General features: G+C 43.8%; 1 protein-coding gene across 1 annotated transcript in view; it reads right to left on the bottom strand.

Moving 5' to 3' along the window:
* The window catches only part of SCAF8 (SR-related CTD associated factor 8), a 1,507,655-nt gene that overhangs the window by 113,870 nt on the left and 1,368,979 nt on the right, over window positions 1–24,806 (bottom strand). The window lies entirely within an intron of this gene.

Raw genomic sequence — 24,806 nt, 5'->3', positions numbered from 1 at the left:
AGCTCCCCAACCCTGCGGTGACGCATCTGTTACAGTGGTCTTGGTAGGAGTGCTCTGATGAATAGGAACTCCTACCAACAGATGCGGTCGGTGAGTCCAGCACTGCAGTGATGTTTTTGCCACAGTTGAAGGATTATTCTGTCTTCCCATCTGGCTGTGAGTTGACTCCACTGATCTTCCAAGTTCTCCTGAAGAGGTCTCATGTGTAATCTGGCGTTCGGGACAATGAAAATGCAGAAGGCCATGGAGCCCAGTAGCGATGCTATTTGTCTGACTGTAGGCCTTAGCGTGTGAAGAAGTAGGTGACACTTCTGTGCTATTGATAATAGTCTCTCCTCCGGAAGATACACTCTTCCTAGATTGGTGTCCAGCATTGCCCCTAGGTAATGGAGTGTCTGTGTTGGATTGAGCATGGACTTTTGACAGTTGACCTGCAGACCCCTAGTACGGAAGGTGTTCAAAACGATTGTGAGGTGGTTCAAGGTTTGTTCTGCAGTGCTGGCTTTCAGTAACCAATCGTTGAGATAGAGGTAAATGAAGATATTCTTTTTTCTCAAGTGTGCCTCTATTGTTGCTACAAATTTGGAGAATGTTCGAGGAGCTGATTTTAGTCCAAAGGGCAGCACCCTGAATTGGTAGTGTTGGGATGCAAATATGAAGCAAAGTGATTTCCGGTGCTTCATTATAACCGGGATGTGAAAATATGCATCTTGTAGATCTATGGAACACATCCAGTCCCCTTGATGAAGCTGAAGAAAAAGCTGATGAAGGGAAAGAATTCTGAACTTTTCTATTCGAATGTTCAGATGTCTCAGATGTCAAATAGCGGGAGTACACTCCTTTTCCTCTTTGAGAAGATGGAACCTTTTCTATAGCTCATTTTTGTAACAGAATAATAACCTTTTTTCAGCAACGACTGGTGGAGACACTTTGCTTTTGTTGGAAGCATCTGAGGAGGAGACTTGAAACAAAGAGAATACCCACTCTCGACAATATTCAGCACCCATTTGTTGTTTGTTATGGTGTGCCACTCGTTTAGATAATTTGCAATACTTCCCCCCACTGGAGTGGTGGACAGAATTAGGGGAAGCGAATCCTCATGGTTAGCCCGATGTTTTGGGGGTAGACTGATGCTGCCTACCTGAACCGCGCTCTCTTGTCGTCTTGCGGGACTGAAAGAACGGTCGCCCTTGCCTCTGCTGGGGTCTTTGAGACCAATGAGGGATTTGAACCCTCTGTTGATATGGGTGTCTATCATATGGCCTGTACTATCTTCTATACTCTTTGCGTCTGTCTAGTCCTACAGCTTTCAGCGTGTCCACCTCTGACTTCATTTTGACCATCTAATCAGTATGTGGCCAAACAAGGAGTTCCGATTGAATGGCAGGTTCAGGATGCGATCTTGAGCCTCTTGTTTTAAACCTGTAAGGCGCAACCAAGATTACCTCCTTGCACAAATGCCATGTGCACAGCCATGAGCCGCTACGTCCGAGCCATCTGCAGCCGCACTGATCACCTGGTTGGCCATAAAACTTCCCTCCTGAAGGATCTCTTGGAAGTCTTGTCTATCTTCTCTGGGCAATTTCTCTACAAACCTGTTCATAGAGTCCCACAAAGAACGGTGGAATCTCCCCAAAAGTGCAGAGGCACTAGAAACTTTAATTAAAGCTGCAGAGGTACCACACATTTTCCTGCCCAACAGGTCCAGATACTTGCTCTCCTTATCTGGCGGGACCGTTGATGATGAGGCCACCGAATGGGTCTTACGGGCGGCAGCTAGAATGACAGAGTCCGGTGGGGGATCAACTCTGAGAAATAAAGGATCCTGGTCTGGGGCCTTATATTTCTTTAGGATCAGCGCTGGAGCTGCATGCAGGCTTGCTGGAGTAAAAAAAGTGTCCATAGCTGGCTGCAGAAAACCAGGAACTAGTGGTAACAGCTGCCTGGAAGACGCACAATGGTGTGGCGTCTCAAAAATTACAGACGAAGATGCTGTCTGTTCCGGAATGTCTACATTCTAACCAACACTTCATTGAAAGTGGTTATATCGTCCACCGGCTAAACTCTTGCCAGAGGAGTATTTGTCAAAGTAGGTGAATAGTCTCTAATCGAAGACTCCCATGCTGTAGACCATGAAGGGGATCTGCGTCTTTGTTGATGGGATCTAGAGGCTCGGGATCTTGACCGTCGCCTGGATTGCAACCTACTTCTGGTGCGCGATCATGAAGGGCTGCGATGCTATCGTGCACTGGGCTTGTAAGATGGTGGCCTTGTCTGTTTGGCGGGAGTCGTCGGAGATGTTGTTCGTGGAAACGAAGCTGAGGGAGAATATAGGCGTGAATATTGCAAATCTGGAGTAGCCGGTGTTTTGTTAAGGATTTCCAACCATCTCAGAGACAGGTTCATAGGGGAAAGTTGTCCTTGAAATGAGGCTATTGAGGACGCCCCAGATGACCTACTCTGTATAGTGACCACCGGCCCTGAGGCGGCAAACCCATCTCAGCAGGAGATTGTTGCCCTGCTGTTGTCTATTGAGAAGGGCTGGGACGTAGCTCTTTGTGATGCGGTTGTCAAAGGTGATGATTGCCTCGCCGTTGATCAACGCTGTAATGTCGTCGGCGGAGATAGACGAGCCCTTGACGTTGAATGTGACCTTCCTTATTTTTCAAGTCTTGACGTCGAAGGCCTAGATGGTGACTGATGGCCCAACGGAGGGGTATGTCTCGAAGTTGACTGCCCCGACATCGAGCGATGGCCCAACGGTGGCGAGTGTCTTGACGTCGAATGGTGTCTTGACAGTGGCGACCTCGAACTTGCCCTTGAGGTCGACTTTGACATTGGATGTCTCGATGTCGGAGGACCTTGACTTGCCTTTGACGGCGTCTGAGCACTCCTGTGCCTACTCAACGTCGATCGGTGGGTGGCCGTTGATGGAGATCTATCCCGATGAGGGAGTTGTTTCCTCGATGCCATGTCCCTCGACGTCGGTGTACCCTTCGATGTCTGTTGGCGATGCTGATGCGATGACGGAAGCGATGACGTTGACGGTGAATGAACAGGAATTTTCGTACCGGCTGACATTGATCTGGCTCGTCGCTTGTCAAAAGAGTCTCTGTCTCTGGAAATCTTCTTAGGACGAGAGGAGGATGATGTATTCTCTCTCTCATCAAGCCCATGTAGAGGAATCCTTTCTCTGTCCTTCAGAGTTCTCTAAGACAGATTCTTACAGTGCTTGCAGATGTCAGGGCACAGAGAGTGGATCTGACTGGGCCTTCTTTTTTCCACAAGAAGGGCATTTCACAAAAAGTGAAGGCATTTCCTGAGTAAAGTTGTTACTTTACTAAGGTAATCAGGTAAACTGTAGAGTAAAGCAGAGAAAAAAGGTTATCAGAATATTTTTCTGTCAGAAAACCCAGAAAAATGAGAGCTCAATGCTCCAGGATCCTCACAGAAGGAGCCGCAAAATTGAACTGACATAACTGTGAACCAACTGTCACCTCGCTCTCACCACTGAGGCATGTTGAGATACTGGAGGTGCTCAGGGTCTTAAAGGCATGGTGCCAGTTTTTTGGTTCTGCTGTGTTAACCTGCATGCAGCCTAATGGCTATTAATGCTCCTTTATTTTCAAAGTAGTTTTTTTTCTTTTAAAGTAGATTGATTGATTGATTATACTTTCTATGCCTTCTACTTTGACTGCAGAAAGTTTTTACCTTTAATTGAAGAGTTTAATTTATGTTTAAAAAAACAAACTTCACAAAAAATAAAGCATTTTTAACCTGTTTCTCAATATAGACTGCATTACTGCCTACACATGTATATATATTTGTATTGAAATTATCTACTAAAATGTTATTTTTCATATATATTTCATACATATACATGTGTGTTTATATATGCTCTGGGGTCCCCGCACGTGGGTGGTTATATTCAGTGTTTAGGACTATTGATGAGGATTCCCTGGAAGAGAACTTACCAAGGGCTGCTTCGGGCTCCCAGTCTGGCCTTGCCAGAGACAGACATAATTCAGGTCAATAATAGCCATCTGCTTGTGACAAGCATGGCATTGCTTGAAGTAATTTTCCTAGCGACACTGTATGCATTTTATTTGGAAACCAGTAAACAATACTGAAAAGTTGGGAGCAAAGTTCCAGATCTGAACTGAAGGGTGTGGAAAAAGAGTGGATAAAGAGGATATTACATCAGCATGCAGCGGTGGCACCTATATATTGGCTCCATGTTATCGCACCCTCAGTCGGCCTGGAGTCAACGTGGAGTCTGATGGTGCCACCTACCACTTATTGCAGCTGTTGCAAGTTTTCTGATACAGTTTGGCACTTAAGAGGGTTCACAAGGAGAGGAATCTGTGGAAGAAGTTTCTATCAGAAAAGCATCTCTACTGCATCATTCTTATTGCTTATGCAAAATGAAACGGAGGACACTGGGTTGGCACCAAATGTAGTCTTGACAATAGTATGCTATGTTCTGTGCCAAGAACCAAAAAGGTGCAGACCGATTTTGTGCTCCTACAAATGCGTTAATAAATACAGAACAGACCAAATACAGACTTTCACTTTTTTAATGCTAAAGCTAGAACTATGACTGAACCAATCTCAATTTGCTATACTTCCTATTATTTTAGAAAAAAATAGCACAAAACCTGATTGTGCCACTGTTTTTAAGGAAATTTATACGGGCGCTTTGTTTTCTTTGTAACAAAAAAACTCAATTACACAACATATTCTCAGAAGCAATAAGTACATAAATATCGTTTACAGTGGCTTTACAGTCCTCTTTCAACTGTTTTGTTTTGCATAAAACAGACAGAAGCAAAACTTATTCGGTCCACTCCTTACAACAGAAGGAGGAAAATGGGGACTGTTGTATATGTGAGCTGTCACGTGCCAGTGTTTGACAGCTTCCATTCTAGAATGGAAGGGGAGCTCCGAGACACAGCAGTTGGCAACGGGAGGAGCACTGGGATAGTTGTTACAACCTGCTCTCCCTAATAAAGATTACATAAACCTATTGTAGGAGTTACGTTTCATCTTCTACAAATTGGCGACGAGCGGATCCAGCACAGTGTCTCCACTTCCCTCGTCCCCTGACAGCTGCAGGAGAGCAGTCGGGCGACTATGTGCCGGATTCTCAGTATCCGCTTCATCTGAAGGTACACCGACATTTGGTGAGACATTGTTTGTCGACAGTATTTTTGGACATTGTGCCAAACTTTCCTTGCATGGGATTTAGAAACGGCTGTCAAGCGACCCGTCGAACCTGTCGGCTTTAAACCTCCTGTGCGTGCTTCACTATGTTTTTGACGTGCTTTGGGTACCATCTTGGAGTCAAGCACTAACGTGCATCTGTTCCTCTAGCGCAAATGTACGGAGTATTTCAAGGTACTCAGTGTGCGTATTGCTATTTTGCCATCACACATCTACGCACCAACCTAATGGATTTGAGAGATGGTAAAAGCATGTCTTACCTTCAACATGTTAGAAACGGTGATGTGCACACCTAAAAAGTAAACTATCCTAAGAATTAATCTTTGTTGTGTACACCATCTCACTAGTGCATCACCATTGTGCACAGTACTCTCCAGGATTTTAAGTCAGTGATGAGCACACCAGTAAGGGACATACAGAGTAAAAGTGTACAAGTAATTATTTTGAGTATACTTCAAGCACATTTATTATAAGTCATTCATGTATTGTGCACTATAAATGTGTGTTAACTAGGTATAATATAGGTAGCGTACATTAGGGCATCCTAATCTTATTATTCATTTGGACTTCGTGGGATTGGGAAATATGTGTGCACAAGTGTTTTCACTTTCATCCCCAGCTCCCTTTCTTCACAGGGCAGGCGAACCAGCAATTAAATGGTCTGACTGGAAGGACTATGACCTAAATGATATAACTGCCATTGAAAATGAAATTGGGGAAGAATTTCCTAATGTTAGTAAAAAATAAATTCTGTTACACAGCTTAGGACCCGAAGGTCAAAGAATGTATACACAAATGGGGAAAAAAACAAGAGCCGCTGACGATCCTGAGGTGTTCACACATGCATTGGAAGATCCGGATTCATATTACCAACCTACTGGTTGTGCTGCTATCGACAGATATAATTTCTTCCAACGTAAGCAAAGTAAGGATGAAACGGATGAAGACTTTGTATCTGACCTCACAAAATTGGCAATAACATGTAAGTTTGGACAATTACACGATTAACTAATTTGAGATGAAATCATTATGCACTCCAATAATGCAAGCGTGCAAGAAAATTTAAGAGTTTTTGGAGACACCTCTCTGAATGAGATAATTGCCATAGTTAAGAAGGCAGAACTTTCTAAGTGTTGTGCTAAAGCAGCATTTAAAAAGGAAAAGAAGCAGAATCCATATGTAAAGTAATCAATGAGGAGAAGAGAGGTGATAATACCAAGAATTTTGTACAAAAACCAGGACCGGTGAAGTATTGAGTAGATAAACATCCAGTATGTTTTAGATGCTGGAATAAAGGACACCTAACCAGAGATAAATATTGTCCAGCAGTAAAATAAAATGCTCCTTGTGTGGCATTTTAGGACATTTTGCCAAAGTTGGTAAAAAAAAAACAACAACAATTCCATAGTTAGGTGGGGAGTGGATGAGCAAGAAAATCCCATTGTAGCTGAAGTATCAAAAGACAAAGACTTTATTTTAAGTATTGAGGACACTGGGTTAGGAACTGATGGGAAAAAAGGAAAACGATTTGTAATGTAAACATTGGGGGGTCCAAATTCAAACTGTAGCCTATTCAGGATCTCTCATACAATTATATATAAGGAGGTTTGGGAAGAAAAATGTGCAAAGTTTATAGGGAACGGCCTATCACCTTCCAGTGTATGTCGAGTTACATTCACAGGGGAAAGGATTCCTATGGTAGGATGTAAAACATTAACTGTCAAATTTACTGGGAGGAAGGCACAAGAGACACTGTATGTAGCTGAAAGAGGACCGTCGGTCTTGAGGTGGATAGATCAAGGAGGCTCAGGCATAATACTAGACCTCAATAGTAACAATTAAGTATTGTCACCGGAGGAACCTGGGAAATGAATACAGAAAGAGTTACTAAGGAAGTTTCCAGAAGTGTTTTCAGGCAAAGTTGGGAAACTATTGAAAGTTAAACATAAAACAGTAGTGAAGGATGGAGCAGTGCCTGTATCCATAAAGTGAGGAACATTCCTATGAAAGTAAGAGACGCTGTAATGCAGGAACTAGATAAATTGGAAAGCAGTGGAATTATAGAGCCCATAGAAAGTGTGGATGGTTAGCTCCTTTAGTGGCAGCCCAGAAATCCAACAGGCAGATCAGACTGTGTCGACTTAAGAGAACTGAACAAAAACATTGTAGTGGACACATTTCCCCTTCCAAAGATAGACAAATTATTAGCAAAATCTAAAGGTGTTCAGTATTTTCCACAATTGATTTAACGTCTGTGTACCTTCAAAGTCTCCTACACCAATCAAATAAGAAACTAACTTCCTTTATTACACCTTTTGGCTGTTACAGATTTGTTTGCATGCCCTTTGGGCTTGCTTTGGCAGATGCCGCTTTCCAAAGGTTAATGCACGGGTTGTTCAGTGACTTGGACGGTGTTACGTACTCCCAGGAGGATATACTCATTATGGTGAAGGTAAAAAGAGAACATGATTCTAGATTGATGCTAGTAATAGAAAGACTTGCTGCCAATGATTGACAGCTGAACTAAAAAAATGCGAACTTGCTATGAAATCTAAAACATACTTAGGGCATGAAGTTAGAAGGAATGGTATTTCACCCCCAAAAAAGTATTGTTACTGCAATCAGGGAAGCTCCTGTTCCAGTATCAAAAGATGGGATGAGGTCCTTCTAAGGACTAGTTGAGTTTTACACTAAATTTAAAAAAAAAAAAAAAAAAAAACTTTTCCTCAAAAACCTAAGAGTTGAGACAATTACTTAAGAACAAACAAGAATTTATGTGGAATGAAAGTTTAAACGAAGAGTTTGAACATATTAAACATGACATTTGTTCAGCTATTCCCTTACAAGGTTTTGACAATTTAGAGCAAAGCATTCTAACCACTGATGCTAGTAGTAACTCAAAAATCAAATGAAGGTATAGAAAACACAATAGCATTTGCTTTGCATGCACTTACACATAGAGAAGAGAAGTATTCTATTATAGAAAAAGAGATGTTGGTGGCTACTTGGGGTATAGAAACATTTAGGGGGTCATTCTAACCCTGGCGGTCCAAGACCGCCAGGGCTAAAATGACGGGGGCACCGCCAACAGGCTGGCGGTGCCCCGCTGGGCATTCTGACCGCGGCGGTGCGGCCGCGGTCAGAAGTGGAAAACCGGCGGTCTCCCGACGGTTTTTTTCGCTGCCCAAATTAATCCTCCATGGCGGCGCAGCTTGAGATTCTGACACCCCATACCGCCAACCTGTTCCTGGCGGTTCTCCCGCCAGGAACAGGATGGCGGTATGGGGTGTCGCGGGGCCCCTGGGGGCCCCTGCAGTGCCCATGCCAATGGCATGGGCACTGCAGGGGCCCCCGTAAGAGGGCCCCAAAAAGAATTTCAGTGTCTGCTTTGCAGACACTGAAATTCGCGACGGGTGCAACTGCACCCGTCGCACCTTCCCACTCCGCCGGCTCAATTCTGAGCCGGCGTCCTCGTGGGAAGGGTGTTTTGCACTGGGCTGGCGGGCGGCCTTTTGGCGGTCGCCCGCCAGCCCAGTGCAAAACCCAAAATACCCTCAGCGGTCTTTCGACCGCAGAGCGGTATTTTGGAGGGGGAACTCTGGTGGGCGGCCTCCGCCGCCCGCCAGGGTGAGAATCACCCCCTTAGTCAGTATTTATGGGGGTCTAAGTTCATCTTAAGGACTGACCATAAACCTTTAGTTAAAGTATTAATGTCTTTTGGTACAGTTAAAGTCACGCCCGCATTGGGAAAATTACATTAATATCATTAGACTTTGTCTATAAAGTTGAGTATCTACCAGGTCACAAGAATAAAGTGGCTGATTTCCTAAGTCGGTCACCATTACCCTTGGATAACAATTTTGGGAGTGAATGGGATGAAGACAGTGTGGTTCTTATGGATGATGCAAAAATAGATTCTGTGAATATTGAGTGTGACATAAAAAAAGAGGATTGGATGACAGCTTATGGTAAGGATGAAGTTTTGAAAGCAGTGATGGAATTTGATACTTAAGGATGGTTGGGGAAAAACAAGTTACCGAGAGAATGTCTGAAATGGTGGGAAATTAAAGATGAATTGTCTTTAAATGAAGGAGAAATTCTCATGAGAGGTGATAGGATGGTTCCCCTAAAGGATTTAAAAAAAAAAAATCTTAAACTCACACATGAAGGTCATCGCGCCACAGTAAAGTCAAAAAGAAGAGTGAAAGCATCATATTGGTGGCCTGGATTAGATATTGATTTTGAAAGAATGGTGCATGCTTGGGAGATGTGTGCCAATCAGACAAGTCCTTAAAAGTTTTTAGACAGGCTTTGGGTGAAAGTGGTTGCCCTGATAATCCCTGGGAGGAGTTAGCTATTGACATTCTCGGACCTGTTTTGGATTAATTGGGTGAACCCAAGTATATAATAGTCCTACTGGATCTTTACTTGAAATGGCCTGGATGTAAGGTGTGTGAGAAAATCAATTTGTCAGAAGTGATTTTGTTTGTGTCTGGAATATGTTTGAGAGCAGGTATTCCTAGATTGATGCTGAGTGATAATGGTCCTCAATTTGTATCTGAAAAGTGGAAAAACTTCCTGGTGAGGAAGCACACCCTGGTATATCATCCAGCTGGTAATGGTGCAGTTGAGAGATTCAACTGAATTATCATGGGTTCCGTAGAGGCGGCAATCAGTGCGGGTGTGAATTGGGAAAAAAAACTAGCAAGTATGCTGTGGGCTTATAGGATAACTCCTACACTTAGTGGTTATAGTCCCTTCAAAATACTCAGGGGTAGAGAACCTTTCACTAAAGACAATAGCGCTTGGATGAAGTTGAAGGTTCAAAGCAAATGGTCTCCTGCCATGGTCAAAAGTAATATTCTGAAAGCACAAAAGGTTTACAGGAAACACTATAGCCAAAGCCGTAATGTGAAAGATGTAAATTTGTCAACCTTACTGAGTAATGGTAAGGTCAATCAGTCAATCAGTGCTTGTATAGCGCAACTACTCACCTATTAGGGTCTCAAGGTGCTGCGTTAAGGTCTGAAGGCGCTGCCTTGCCTGGTCACAAGAATAAAGTGGCTGATTTCCTGAGTTGTGTGTGTGCCATGGGTAGGTTGGCAAAGTGTAATAAGATTTTAAGGTGGAAACATGATGAAGATATGCATAGTGGGTCAACTGCTACCTCTGAGTGGTTGTGGTCGGAGGTTGTTGGTGATAATGAGAGAATGCAAGGAAGGAATGGATGTGTAGTTGGAGATACGTATGGAGGAATACAACATGAGAATGGTTCAAATGAACAAACTAAACTACCTCCAACCACATCTACCCGCAGCAGTAGACCTGTTGTATAACCAAAAAAAAAAAAAAAAACTTTTGTCATGGGGTAACAATGTTTTGTTATGCATTTTCCTAGATAACCTTTTAAAAGATTTACATTATATTTTGTATAGTGTGTACAACAATGCATTGTGTATTATTTTTGTTAAGGGAGCGGGATGTGTTGCATATGTAAGCTGTCGCATGCCAGTGTTTGACAGCTTCCATTCTAGACACGGCAGTTGGCAGCCGGAGGAGCACTGGGATAGTTGTTACAACCTGCTCTCCCTAATAAAGATTACATGAATTTACCGTGGGAGTTACGTTTCATCTTCCACAGGGACATACTGATATGCACTTTTTTTGCCAGGTGAAAAATTGTGCAACACGACGGATATGAAGCTCTGCAGACCACAACTAAGTCTTGCGAGGGACATATGCATACTTCGAAATACGCAAAGTAGTAGTAATTGTGGAGCCTGTCCTTTTAACAGTGAATTTAAGAGGAATTGGGGAAGGCGTGTGATGGAAGTACTCAGATTAATACCAATATAGACACTACCCATATGAATAAGCTTGTGACGATTTGTACCCATTGCACGTAATAGAAATCTGAAAACGATCTGCACTCATGTCGAAAGTGAAAGCAGGCGTGTTAAGCGCTGTTTCTTAACTTCTCTGGTTTTATAGCGAGCCCGGTGACTTGCTTTACGCATTATTTTCTTTAATGCCAACAACCCCGCCGTTATACTTAAAAAGAAAAATCATAGAGTGCACCAATGGCAGAGTGTCTCAGACCCTGATAAAGACTCCAAAATCCCGGTCTCCAGTGACAGCGACGCAAAAAGAGCATCCATTTTGAGGAAATATACAGTGATTCACGTTTAAAAATGCGTACAGACTACTGAAAAGAAAGTCCAGTTAATTAAATAATTCTAGCATTATGTTGATGTCTTTCTTAGATGTGGGTCCTGGAAACTTGGCACAGCTGGGCGCTGCCTTTCAGGTACGTCTCACAGCAGTGTACAAAGGACGGAAAGGGGTCTGGAAGAAGGGTGGGGGCTACAGCAGTATAGAAGGTCGCAGAGGCACCCACTGGGGGAGGTTAAGCATCGTTAATAATTAAACAGAAAAAAATAAAGTGATGGAGCAAGGAAAAGTCCACCTAAAGACAGGGTAAGCAACTATGCTTAGAAAGAAAAAAACATATGTACATTAATTATTGGACAAAGGGAGAAGCGGGGGTAAATGGATATGCAGACAAAACCTTTTATAAAAAGAATTTTCCAAGAGCAGGAGCATTTTTAAGGAGGAGCTGATCGTGATGTGATATAGCTACTAGACAAACAACAGCACACCTTAAACAAATGACTGTTCAGAGATAGCGGAGAAGGAAAGACGAGTAACAGATTATTTCCTTTGCAGAGACTCTTTCTTTTATAAATAAAAAAAAAAAAATACATACATGGTTAAAGTCTAGCAAGACAAAAAACATGAAGATTTGTGTCCGCTGCCAGTAACATAACACTATACACAGCTTCGCCCTCCCTCTGAAATACTGTACCAGGCCCTTAAGCTTCCTGCCACCCTTAGTATACCGTCCAACAATATGCGTGCCAAAACATTCTTACACCTTACCACAGCTACAATTATATTTTAATGACAGCATGTTTCTGGTCTGCTGCTAGTGGAAGGGCCTTCAAGGTTAAGACAGTGATGCTCCACTTTGCAGGCAGCATGTGGGGCCATTGTGGTGGACTGCTGGGCTGCTCCATCCGCCAAAGAGGTGAGGCACCCTTGCTTTGCTGGGGCCACAGAGAAGTAGAGAACTAAAAGGTTTATTTCAGCACAGATGAAGAACCACCAAATTGCTTGGAAGGCAGAGACCCTCAGTAACCCGTTCACCGATCTGAGAGTTTCCTCCTGTGTCAGCGGAAATAAAATGCCAAAAGTGCTCTTGCCTGTGTGACAAATTTGTAAAACAAGGTGGGCAGCCGTGTCATTGTGGCCTGCTATGCATGTTTTTAGGTTTTTTCAGACACAAATCCCCAAAGTGAGAATTTGCTCCTTGAATGTCAAGATAACTTATACTTTTTTTATGCTCATGTCCACCAGAGTTTACGCGATGGAATAGAACAAGAAATATTCGTGTAACATCTCACCTAACATGAGCCAGGTCATCCAACACAGTGTAGCCCACAGTATAGCAGTGAAAATACCGCTGGCTAATGGTTTCTGACAACGGAACAAGCTGGAGCTCCATCACTGGAAGCCAAGCGATCTCTCACCCAGTGGCGTAGCGTGGGTTGTCAGCACCCGGGGCAAGGCAAGTAATTTGCGCCCCCTAACCCGTGGATTTTAGCACTCGCGAGTGCGAGCGCGCCCCCCCAAGATGTTGCGCCCGGTGCGGCCGGCCCCCCCTGTACCCCCCACGCTACGCCACTGCTCTCACCTCCACATGATGCAAGAGAAAATGAATAGGTGACTTTTCTTACTTTTTTGTATATGTGAGGTCTTTATGGTTAAAATCTGCAAATGTTTGCTACTTTTGAGCTATAACTTGTGTTATTGCACTGCCTGATAGTTTGGGAGCATTCACCTTCATGGTCTGAAGCCTCAGCGATCTGTTTGCTTTTCAAATAGTTTGCTTTCATCAAGAAGACTACATGTTTGGGCGTTCTTTGATCTTTCAGAGGTCATAATTATTTGGGAGTTAGAGGTTGTCTCCAGGCTTTTCTAGTTTTTGGGTTGTAATTCTTCTAGTGTTGAGGTCTCATCTCCCGATATATTTTTGGATGCTTGGGTTGCACCTTATTTATGGTGTTTGGAGTGGTGAGGGTGTACTACTCAACAAGGTTTTCAATGGACTAAGGGATATTTGAAGTTGATGGTATGGCTAGAAGTTCTTCTGAGAGTAGCTAACTGGAAGTGTCTCTTGGTGTTCTTGTCATAATTTTTGCTGCCTTGTACTGCCTTTACTGTCAAGTCTTACTGTATTGGAGAAAATGATAACGTGTAATGGCCTGTCCACTTAATTTTGAAGGGTTTATTGATTTTGATGACGTTTGGAGGGTGCAGTGGGGAAATCAGACGACTTAAGGTGTTCCCACTGTTGTGAGTTGGCAAGATTAATTGTGAAAGACCATTTAGTTAGCCAGTTTATTTTAGTTTAAATTAAAGGCATTGATGTTCCTGGGGATGTTAAAGTCACACAGAAGAATATTAACACAGAGGTTACAAAATTTTGCTCTAGGAAGGTTGTATTGCCCTGGGGTGGTATACGACGTGGACAAATGGCGAACTAATTTGGCTTGTTTTCATGGTTACAGAGATAAGGTTGAAGGAATAAATAATGTATAGCCCACTGTAGTGCAGGTATAAGTGTTTTTGTGTAACAGGGCAACCCTGTCTCCATTTTGTGAAGTAATGTAAAGTATATCCATTTGAATGAGAGTACAGCCATCTGGCACAAGGAAGTCAAATGATGGCTGGATGTGGGGAAAACATATATGTGATGAATATTAGATTCATGGTGTAGGCTGTAACAAGCATCACCACCAAATAAATAGGTTGTAACAAAACCAGACAACAGTTGTTTTGTGAAAGAGTGAACAAAAGAATAAAGTCACCACATGGTTTGAACTGGAAAATCCTACACAACAGCTGCAGTAACCGTCATGCCTCTGGTGAACTCAACCCCCCCAGGCACCTACTCAGCACGCTGACAAAAGTTTATTTTCACCACTTTCCACTCCAGAAGCACAGAGCCATAAAGAAACTGACTACTGGTGCATCAAAACTAAGGCCCTAAAAGGGGAGTCCCTCCCCTAGAAATCTGTTTGCAGAGTGAAGAGGATGGGTGGGTTAGTAAGGAATCTGCAACTAGATATTGTTTCTACCAGATAAGGTGTTCTCAAAGGTAAGTAACTTGTTCATCTGATAGACACTTCTAGTTGCAGACCTCTTACCTTAGACTAGATACCAAGCAATACCATCCCAGGAGGTGGGTCTGCAAACCACGTTCATACTAGAAAGTCATGCAGGACCGAACAGGCAAATTTCCCATCCCTGCGGACCTGGTTGTCCAGGCAGTAGTATTTGGTAAACCTGTGCAGAGATACCTACTTTGCCACCTGACAGATGTCAAGGTCTGGAACTCTGTTTGATAATGTGGGAGACGACAGCCTGGAGGGAGCCCGCTTTAACAGACAGTCATCGAGATTAGGTAAGACTGAAACCCCTGATGCCTACAGATGAGCTGCAACCACCTCCATCACCCTGGTGAACACCAAGGGGCGCTGTTAAGGCCAAAGGGGAGCACGTGAACTAAAAGTGCTTGTGGCCTACTGTGAACCGCAAGTAACGTCTGTGGACAAGCAGCATGAGTATATGGAAATAAGCGTTCAGCGAATTCAACGCTCCCAACCAGTCTCCTGGGTCCAACGCAGATAGGACCTGAGCCAGAGTGAGCATCTTGAACTTCTCCTTCTCGAGGAAGAGATGAAGGGACAGAAGGTCTAGGACAGGGCAGAGGCCTTGTCCTTATTTGGGACCAGAAAGTAGCGGGAATAGCAATCGTAACCTAGTTCTGGCACATGGTCCCTCTCTGAGGCTCCCTTGGCCAAGAGAGGCATAACTTCCTTGCGGAGAAGGGACAAGTGATCCTCCATCATCTGATTTTAAAATGGTGGCATGGATGTCTCAAAGTGGAGGGAGTTGTCCCTTCGGACTATCTGCAAATCCCACCTGTCGGACATGATGAATTGCCAGTGGGGCAGGTGATGGTGAATCCTGCTGCCAACTGGCCCCTGGTGGGGGAGAGTCAGACTAGGAAGGGTTAGAGGCTGCTGGAGAAGTGGTGGGGTGGACTGACCAGACTGCTGGCCACCTGATCCACGAGGTTGGTGGATCCCCGTCAGCCACGCAGAGGCTTGACAGCATGTGCGGCAAGGTGGCTGGCCGGGAATAGATGCGATAGGAGGCCCCTTATGTAGCCACGAAAGGGGTGAAAGGCAGACGGTGGTGAGGTGGATGTGGGGCCGCTGCTAGGTCCAAGGACCTGGCCATAGCCCTAGATTCCTTGAAGTGCTTGAGTGTCGAGTCTGCCTTTTCTTCAAAGAGACGGGCGCCATCAAATTGCAGGTCCACCAAGGAAGCATGGACATCCCCTGAAACGTCAAACATCCTTAGCCAGGCGTGGTGCATCAGGGCCACTTTTGATGAAACAGCTCTGCCTAGTGAGTCGGTCGTGTCCATTCCACATCCGTTCCATTACAGATTCGCAAGACCATGGCTGGAGGAAGATCCTTCTCCTACCTCACTGCAAAGACCTGGAACTCACTGCCTCTGCACCTCAGGCAATCACCATTGCTGCTGCAATTCAGGAAGGACCTCAAGACCTGGCTCTTCAACTAAACCGCATATTAACCCAACACCCCCACCTCAACGCCCTAAGACCCTTACAGGTGAATAGTAGGGCTTTGTAAGAATCCTGATTGATTGATTGATTCTGCAACGGATTGTAAACTTTGCTGCATCTCTCCCATCTGCAACAGCCTGAGATACTACAGCCCAGTCCTTTTCTGGTACCTGTGGCAGCACTTGTACAACCATATCCCACAGCATGCGAGAATAATGGCCCTAAAGGCATGCGGTGTTCACAGACCGCAATGGAAGGCTGGTGGAAAAAAACATCTTCTTCCCTAATGAGTCCAACCTTTTGGATTCCCTATCCGGGAGTGTGGAAGTGAATGCACCCTGGGAGGTAGAGGCTCGGATAACCAAGCTCTCAGGGGTGGTGTGTTGTGTCAGAAACTTGGGTCCCCAGGTGCGGAGCGATGGGGGCGGATAAGTTCCTGTTCACAGGCGACACTACTCTGCGTTTGGACCAGGTACCCAGTAGGACATCCAGGAGGGCCTCATTAAATGGGAGCAGGGGTTCTGAGGTGGAAGTTCCCAGGTGCAGTACCTCTGTCAGGAGATTAGTCTTGATGGCCACAGAGAGCAACTCAAGGTCCAGGACCTCAGCCGCCCTCCTGACCACCACAGAGGAAGAAGCTCCCTCCTTCACTATGGCTCCCGGAAACTTGGGGAGGCGCAGAGTTGGCCCAGGCATAGGCATAGAACGTCAACGCTCCCTTGTCTCATTGGCCGACGGACGAGGAAAAGTCAAAGAACGCTTCGACATCTTAGATTTTCTTCCTTCTGCCTCAACTTACCCAATCGCCCCGAAGGCTTGGAGTGGGATGACAATGATGGAGGACTCCGCAACCTATCCTGGGACCTTCCTCTTGACCGAGATCTTGACTTGCGTGGTGTCGAGCGTTGGGCCACCATCAGCTTTAGGGACCGCTCCCTAAAAGCATTCAGATGCATGACCCGACACTCAGAGCACGACTTCGGTCGCGGTCGTGCTCCAGGCACCAACAACACATAAGGTGCGGATCTGTCACGGACACCGCCAATGACAAGATCCACAGGGTTTGAAACCGGTATTTCTGGATGACATCCTTGAAGCACCAGGAGTAGAACACTCAAAAAAATATTCAACAAAAGTAGTCAATCAAAAGTTGACTGAGGGGTAGCTCTCTTGGGATCAGTGCTTGCTGTCACGGAAAGGAAGGAACTGATGTCAGTGTGCTGTAGTCGGGCCTATACAGGAACCACTACGTTATATCCAGCATGGACAATGCCGACGATGGCGGATCAAGGCCACCTGATGGCGTACAGGGATACTGCTCAAGAAAATCTCTGGATCCAGTCTGACACCTGGGGCAATTCAAAAGTAACAAATCTGCAACTGGAAGTATCTATCAGGTAGAGAATTTGTTTAAGTAGACAATGCTGTGTAATTAGAATGGAGCTGTGGCAAGCTTTAATAGGAAGAATTAGAACAGAGCTGTAAGAAGAGGGATCCATCTGTATGAGGAGTCTATGGGTTTCTGGCAAATGTGACAGTCAAGAGCTGTATTTGGAGTTAATAGTCTATGCATAGCAATGCAAGACAGATCTGCATTATAATTTGACATAGCAGTGTTAAGAACAGAAATATATAGAAAGTACAGAGCTCTATTTAAGAAATTAGAGTACAGTTGTATTAGAAATTGCCAGATTATCAAGCGGCAGGACGTAACCAGAATAGTGTAATGCACAGAAACTAATTAGACTTTAGCTTAAGGGCAGATTTTTCCTGTTCTAGAAATTAATCAAATTTTATCTAATGTGGAAAATGTCTTAATATTAGTGCCATCTTGCACTCAGTGAGCACAGTGAGTGAGCCAAACCATATCCCTCAAAATTTAGGGTATCATCATGCAAGATTTATTTCCTGTAAACTCAAACCAAACTATTAACTTTAGAGCACCATGTTCCAAACACATTGACAAAAGACCTGAATATTACGGTCGTATTTCTGGGTTCTGCATTTTGCCATTATACACATATAATGCATTTGTAAATACAAACATTTGGGTGCTGTTTCCTTTGCTGCCATGGAGGCAGAAGAGACCCCCTGTTCTCATCCTGCCCTAAACGAAGCCTCAGTCGACTGAGTGTTTTATTTGCATACCATATGACCCATCCATCCCTCGATTGAACACATGGAACTGAATGTCTTGAGGTCAAAAGGCACATTGACTTGATGTAGTCACATTGCCCAGGTTTAAAATTGAATTCTTGAGGGTATAATATATTATGCTCAACATTTGCTTGCGTTGTTTGATTTTTATGTGTCATTTGGAATACTAATGTGAATTATATTCTAATATTTGTAGCGTAAATGTAACAGTTTTACTGTGTTATCACTAAGTCTCCTACTATTAGTTTTTCACTATTTTTATACACAGAGACAGAAAATCATTAATTTACATACTCAGATTTGTGGATTCTCATTTCTGTCAGTCAGGTTTGCCAGGCCTATAGTGGTTCAAACTGAAAGGTAAGGGAGAACAGTACTGCGTATTAACAGTTAAGGAAATTAAAAAGGGACTAGGGCCAGAGCTACCTTTATTCCATTCACAGAAAGTGGTCACAAACTGCAACCCGCCTTTGTTATGACAGTAATCAGATTTTGCAAATTGACCCATTTACTAATAGGTCAGTTCATAAAATAAGGAATCAAAGGTGGCCACAGAACGACCTGCCTAATTAATATTCATGAGGCAGGTTGCAATCTGTGACTCCTGCGAATGGCTGAAAATACAGGTATGGAGACCTGCAAGGGATAGCAGACTACCATCATCTGCGTTCCAAAACAGAAAAGTTTTTTGTTTCTTTTCAAAGCGGCCAGTCTTTCTTAAAGGAACTGGTGCTGCTTCTAAAAAAAATCAGTTTGGGAAATCATCAGGTCAGAAGGCAGTAGTCCATTAGACTGCTTCCCCTGGGACAGCCACCACAATTACCAAAGGAAAAGGGATCCCAGATGCAAATCAGTCATTACCGCAACTTGGGCGTTGGTAATCGATGAATGGTTTGCGATCGAACTTGTGGTCACAAACCACAGATACATAGGTTACTGAATCACAATTTGAAAGGATAGTGCCTTTCATGCACCTTCTAAACTGCCTTACAGCCATTTTACAATTTGGAACAAAAAATTTGAATCATAAAACAGGTTCTGCTTATTAGACATAGATCTTTTGCAACCCGAAACCCTGTGCTGTTGCAAATCGGAGGGTTTGCAGCTGCAAAAGGGCTTAATAGATCTGTCGTTGTCGCAGTTGGCCTCTCGCTCCTAGGCAAGACTGCTAGTTTAGGGATGACAGCACTTTTGTTTGTAGGTGACTGAGTCACTCCTACGACAAGTCACAACTGTCTGCCCAACCCTTACGGCTCACAAGCAGTACTTCAACAAAAACCCAGACAGTAAAAGGTGATTTCTGGTAGCCTTACGCATGGACTCTAGATTGTGACATCTCAGGGGAGCCGTGGTGGAAGGGAAGTTTGCAGACCCACCTACTGGGACGGTATTGCTTGGTATCTAGTCTAAGGTAAGAGATCTGCAACTAGAAGTCTCTATCAGATGAACAAGTTACCCTTTTCTCACGTTAGCAACAAGTCTCAGTCACACACACAGGCAATGAAGGAGATGCAGGAAAGTTTTCAATATATTTATTGAAAAGACTGCAATCTAGGGTAAAATGCATGAGCTGCAATGATTATGATAACGAACAATAAAAGAAGCATAATTGTGAAGATGAGAGTTGTGAATACAAAGGCACCCACCATCTTGCAATAAGCATGAAATGTAAAATCCCTAGCATAGAGAACCTAATCTCTAACCTAACAAGAGCCAGGTATGATAAACCTAGTCTGCCAGTACCATGTCCATGAGAAGCATCCCCAACCCTTGTTACCTTGGAATGAGGTCTCTAGGTAAGACTCTGTGGTGACACGAATGCTGATTTCTGCAGCAAGGTGAGGTGCAGTGTGGATGGCATCTGGAAGGAATCCCTCTGATAACCTTGTCTGTGTCCGATGTATTTATACAGGTCACGTAGGACCCCTGACGCAGGTATGTTCCCAAACAATTGATAAGGAGGCAGACTTCTGGCGGCAATTATGTTAACAATCGCCAAGTGTACATTATGTTCCTGTCACATGTAAGTGAGAAAGGGACATGATGTGAATACCTACGTACATCACTTAATTATGACACTGATAGTGACGCCTTCACAGAATGGCAATGATAACGCAAATCAAAACATTTAAATAACTGTAAACAATAGCAGCCATCTTAAAAGAATTAATAAAATAAATGGACTAAAACAGACCACGTTAAGTAGGTAAAAAGTCACTAGATGACAGGGTCACAGGCCTGCAAGCCAAAGGGCTAAGCTAATCTCTGGAGTCCCAAGAAAAGCTAATATGGATTCTCTACACCATAGGTTTCTTAATGAAGCTTAGATGGCTGCTGGTGTGCACAGAGGCTTGTATTACAATATAGCGGAGTAGATTTCAATGGTGCAGCAGGTGCAGTGGCACTGGGGCAAAGAGATCTGAGAGATTGAATGAACCCTAATCACTGCTAAACTTCACTGGCCAAAAACAGTCAGGTCCATTTTCCTTGCTTGCTCTAGTACCCAAGCAGCCCATGCTACACCGCTGCTACAATGCTAATATTTCAGGTTGTGTACTGATTAATTAATAATGGCTACCTACAGAGCTAAAATCCTTCAGGTATTTAACTGAGAGTGTACTTTATGGGTTAATTAAAGTGGAAATACTAGTTGCAGATTCATTTTCCACAAAACCCAAAATAAATATGGGAAACTACAGATAAAATAAGCAAAAATAAATACAGGTGAGTACAAAGGTAAATATTGAAAAAATAAGTAAAACCAAGAGCCATAGTTACAACTCACTCTTCGAATATTCCTTTGTATTATGGCACTAAGAGGCTTATTTACGAGCCCCTAGCGCCACCAAAGCATCACTTTTGTGACTCTCTGGTGGCGATGTGCTCTGTGCGATATTTACAAGGCGCCGCTAAGCCACTTTTGAGGCTTAATTCCTCCCTCTAAATATGGGCCCCCCGATTCAGTTTTCTGCAGCAGAGAGGTGTGCAAGGGGTGTCGCAACACCCATTGCTTTAGACACTGCCAAAGATTTATGAGAAATCGTATATCTGAGGTAGCGCCAAAAACCAACACCACCCGAGGGGGTGGCGTTAGCATGGCGTAATGATAAAAAATACTTTTATTTCTCTTTGTTTTTGCTTTTTCTATGTGTGCTGCATTGTGCAGCTGACATAGAAAGAGCAAAAGGCCACTGTAGATTGTTAATGTGCAGGAAGGGACACCTTTCTGCTCATAAAGGGCCAGATGTACAGGGCCCTAGGACCAACGGAGCGTCACTTTTTGTTACGCTCCGGTGGCGCTGTGCAGTGTACCACATTTACGAGGTGGCGCTATGCCACTTTTTGTGGCTTAAAGCCACCTTGTAAATATGGGCCCCACTGAGGCAGTTTTCTGCATCAGTGGGGCATGCAATGGGTGTTGCAGTGGACGTTCCACAGCAACACCCATTGCTTTTGACGCTTCCCCAAACTAACACCACCCCACGGGTGGCGTTAGCATGGCACATCAAGGAGGAACACTTTTCTTCCTCCTCAATTTAGCTTTTTCCATGTGTGCTGCACTGTGCAGCGCACCTAGAAAGAGCAAAAGGTCATGAATGATTCTTTATGGGCACAAAGGTGCACATAAACAATCATTCAAAAATTATGATTTGGTACTTCTTTATGTGCTGCATTATGCAGCCCACATAGAAGTGCCAAATCGCCATAGTAGATTGTTTATGTGCACGAAAAGACACCTTCCTGCACATAAACAATCAATCCCCTTAATGCAGACACCGCAAGGATATCTGCGTTGGCAGCTAAATTTAACACCAGCGCAGGGGAAAACACTGGGGTGCGCCGTATTTTAGTAAATACGGCTCATCCCTGCGTTTCTAAAGTGACGCAGCACTGCGCTGCAAAGCTTTTTTTTGTAAATCTGGCCCTAACAATTAATTCCCTTCAATGCAGACACCCTTGCACTATGGTACAAGAGTGCCTGCGTTCGCGCTAGGCAACTAAATTTAGCACCAGCCCTAGGGGCAACACAGGTGCTCCATATTTTTTAAACACAGCGCATCTCTGCGTATCTAAAATGACGCCGCACAGAGCTGCCATTTTTTACGCAGCGCCGCACCACTTTCTAGTAAATATGCCCATTAGTACCACAGGCGGTTTTAACCAAACCATAAACGTATATATTCTCTTCTAAAGAATGGAAACTATTAAGAGGTTTAAAGTCCAGAGGCATTGGAAATAAAAAGAAGATGGCAGTCGCCTTGGTTGTTACAACTTCTGATACCAGAAACACTGGACTAGATACTCAACAAATCTACTCTGCCTCTTTATCGGACACCATTCTCAGCATTTTAGGTGACTCAAACTCCCTCTTCCGGCGCGATCACCAGGGTGTAGAGAAAGTCTGTGTGACTCTGTGCTGTACTTTGATTCTCTTCTGCCATCGTGTGGAAAACTGATAAATTGCTGGAACAGATTTTACAAGTGGAGATGCTTTAATCTGGAAAGGAAATAATGCCAGATGACAGTTATAAATATAGTCTCTCGGTTCCAAAATATTTTTATGGACACTGTATTATATGCGGACAATTCTCAGAGCTTTTTTTTTAACCTATATGCATATAAAGTGAGCGACCTGCACATGAAAAATAACCTAGATTTGTACTGGCGCAGAAGGAACACCCTCCAGATGGCCGTCCTTTGCAGATTTAAGGGTGTGTATTGGTGAAACCGAACAAGCAAGCATTTCTAATGCAATGGGTCTCGCATGTGCTCGAGTTAGAGCAATTAGTATTGTAAACTCCTAACCGGACTTTTCTTGCCTAATATACTGAAAAATAAAAGTAAAGCAGTTTCACGTAAGCGAGTCGATTCACAGCGCCACGGCCGCCATGAGCATCAGCGATAAGGAGAGACACAAAAGTTAAAACAAGTTCGCACGTAGTCAAACTTATCGGTAAAAGTAACAGGGTCGATGGCTAAAGCAGTTACAAAACCTCCCCAAGGAGGTACAAACGTAAACCATTTATCAATATAATCAGAGGCGTTTTTAAGGACAAGGCAGTGATGGGCGTAAGGTGGGCGTTGGTAAAAGGCCAGATACATAACAACGCGTCGGAAAAGCAGCGCTTGCGCGCTGCAACGCTCCACCTAAAAATGTGGTGTTTCTGAGGATGTGACGTCGAATGCCGACAAGGCAAACTTGGCCTTCCATCCTGTAAAGGTCAGAAAAGTGTTTCCCACAACCTGGATAATAGGGGAATATGTGATTTACAGCGTCTAGATGTAGCGGCAGTGTCGTATTTAGAACAAACACGTATTTTAAATAAACAAAAGGGGCATCTACAAATTCACAATTCTCTTAACACTATACATCCGACTTGCCCCCTCAATCCAATACTGCCACTGTACATTTATTTAATATGACAAAACTTTCTTGTGTCATATGTGGCCTCATATTCTCTCGTTGTCTGGTGCCATCAGTAACAAATTCTGGTGGAAAACGAAATGGTTTTGCACATTTAAACACACCGGCTGCAGTAGCTCAACTGTGTTAAGACCTATTTCAAGTGTAACTACATTCTACCATCACAACACCAAGTGACAGCATTGGCCACTTCACATATTTTAGTTTGAGAGATACGTTACGCTCCAGGCTAGTGGGTTTTCTAGTGATACCCAGAGAAATAGTTCATTTAACATAGATTATACAATTGAGTGACAATTGCAATGGTTACTAGATTAGTTAATAACGGGTGAGGTTGCATTGAGGATAGAAGGCGAATGGGAGGCTGATCTGGTTGTAACAGCCAGCATGATTCATTTGCACAATTGGATGTAGATGCTACCCGGGTGACATTTTCTGAGACTAGGTTTTTGCTAGACTGACAACTGTGACAGATGTACCACTGGACAAACAGCCAGTCAGAGACCTGCTTGGTAATGTACAACACGTTTGAAACAGATTAGATGATTCACACTACTGGCATTGCTACCAGTCAAACGGGGGGTGGCTATGCTATGGTACAAAGGTACGAGCCCGAGGGTGGGGGTATGATTTATGGATACCACCTATAACAACAGGGCCTAAGGACATCTGAGAACCTCTGCCATCCTATTTAGCCATGACTCAATCACACCTGTCACCCCGACTCAAAGGCAGTAATTCCACAGCAGGTCACATTTAGCGCAATCACGCATTCACGTTCTATTTAACAAAAGTATATTGGCTTGGGCTGAATTAGAAGGTAGAACTGACCTGCTTGCTGTAAATCAATATTGTCCTTGTTAATTAACATGTGTAACATGGGGATTGGAGCTTGGCGGCTCTGGTTTGTTTAAATGATACAGTGACTGATAGCTGCTGATGGGCATGTGACAAATTAATGTAGTGATGTGTTAATACTTGTGATGGCACCAAGCACAATGGGGGTACTGCTGTATATAGTGATAAGCTTAAGTAAAGAAATAATAATAATAAACATGGCAATCTGGGAAAGACAGCAGAGCAGGCCCTGCCTAGAAACTTCCTCACTTCTGACCACAGAATGTGCTCACTCATTCCTCCTCCCCTACCATCCACCAAATGACAGTACTAAGAATATTTAATCGGCAATCCCTCGCTAAAACAGTCCTAATAGAATTTCTAAAGGTAGCCCTGTTTCCATTCTTCCAAATGTTAGTATCTGAGTCTCAACTCTCTAATCAC

The sequence above is a fragment of the Pleurodeles waltl genome, chromosome 5 (assembly GCF_031143425.1).
Source record: "Pleurodeles waltl isolate 20211129_DDA chromosome 5, aPleWal1.hap1.20221129, whole genome shotgun sequence".
Classification (NCBI taxonomy): Eukaryota; Metazoa; Chordata; class Amphibia; order Caudata; family Salamandridae; genus Pleurodeles; species Pleurodeles waltl.
The sequence above is the reverse complement of the archived record's forward strand: the minus strand, read 5'-3'. Positions and strand labels throughout refer to the sequence as shown.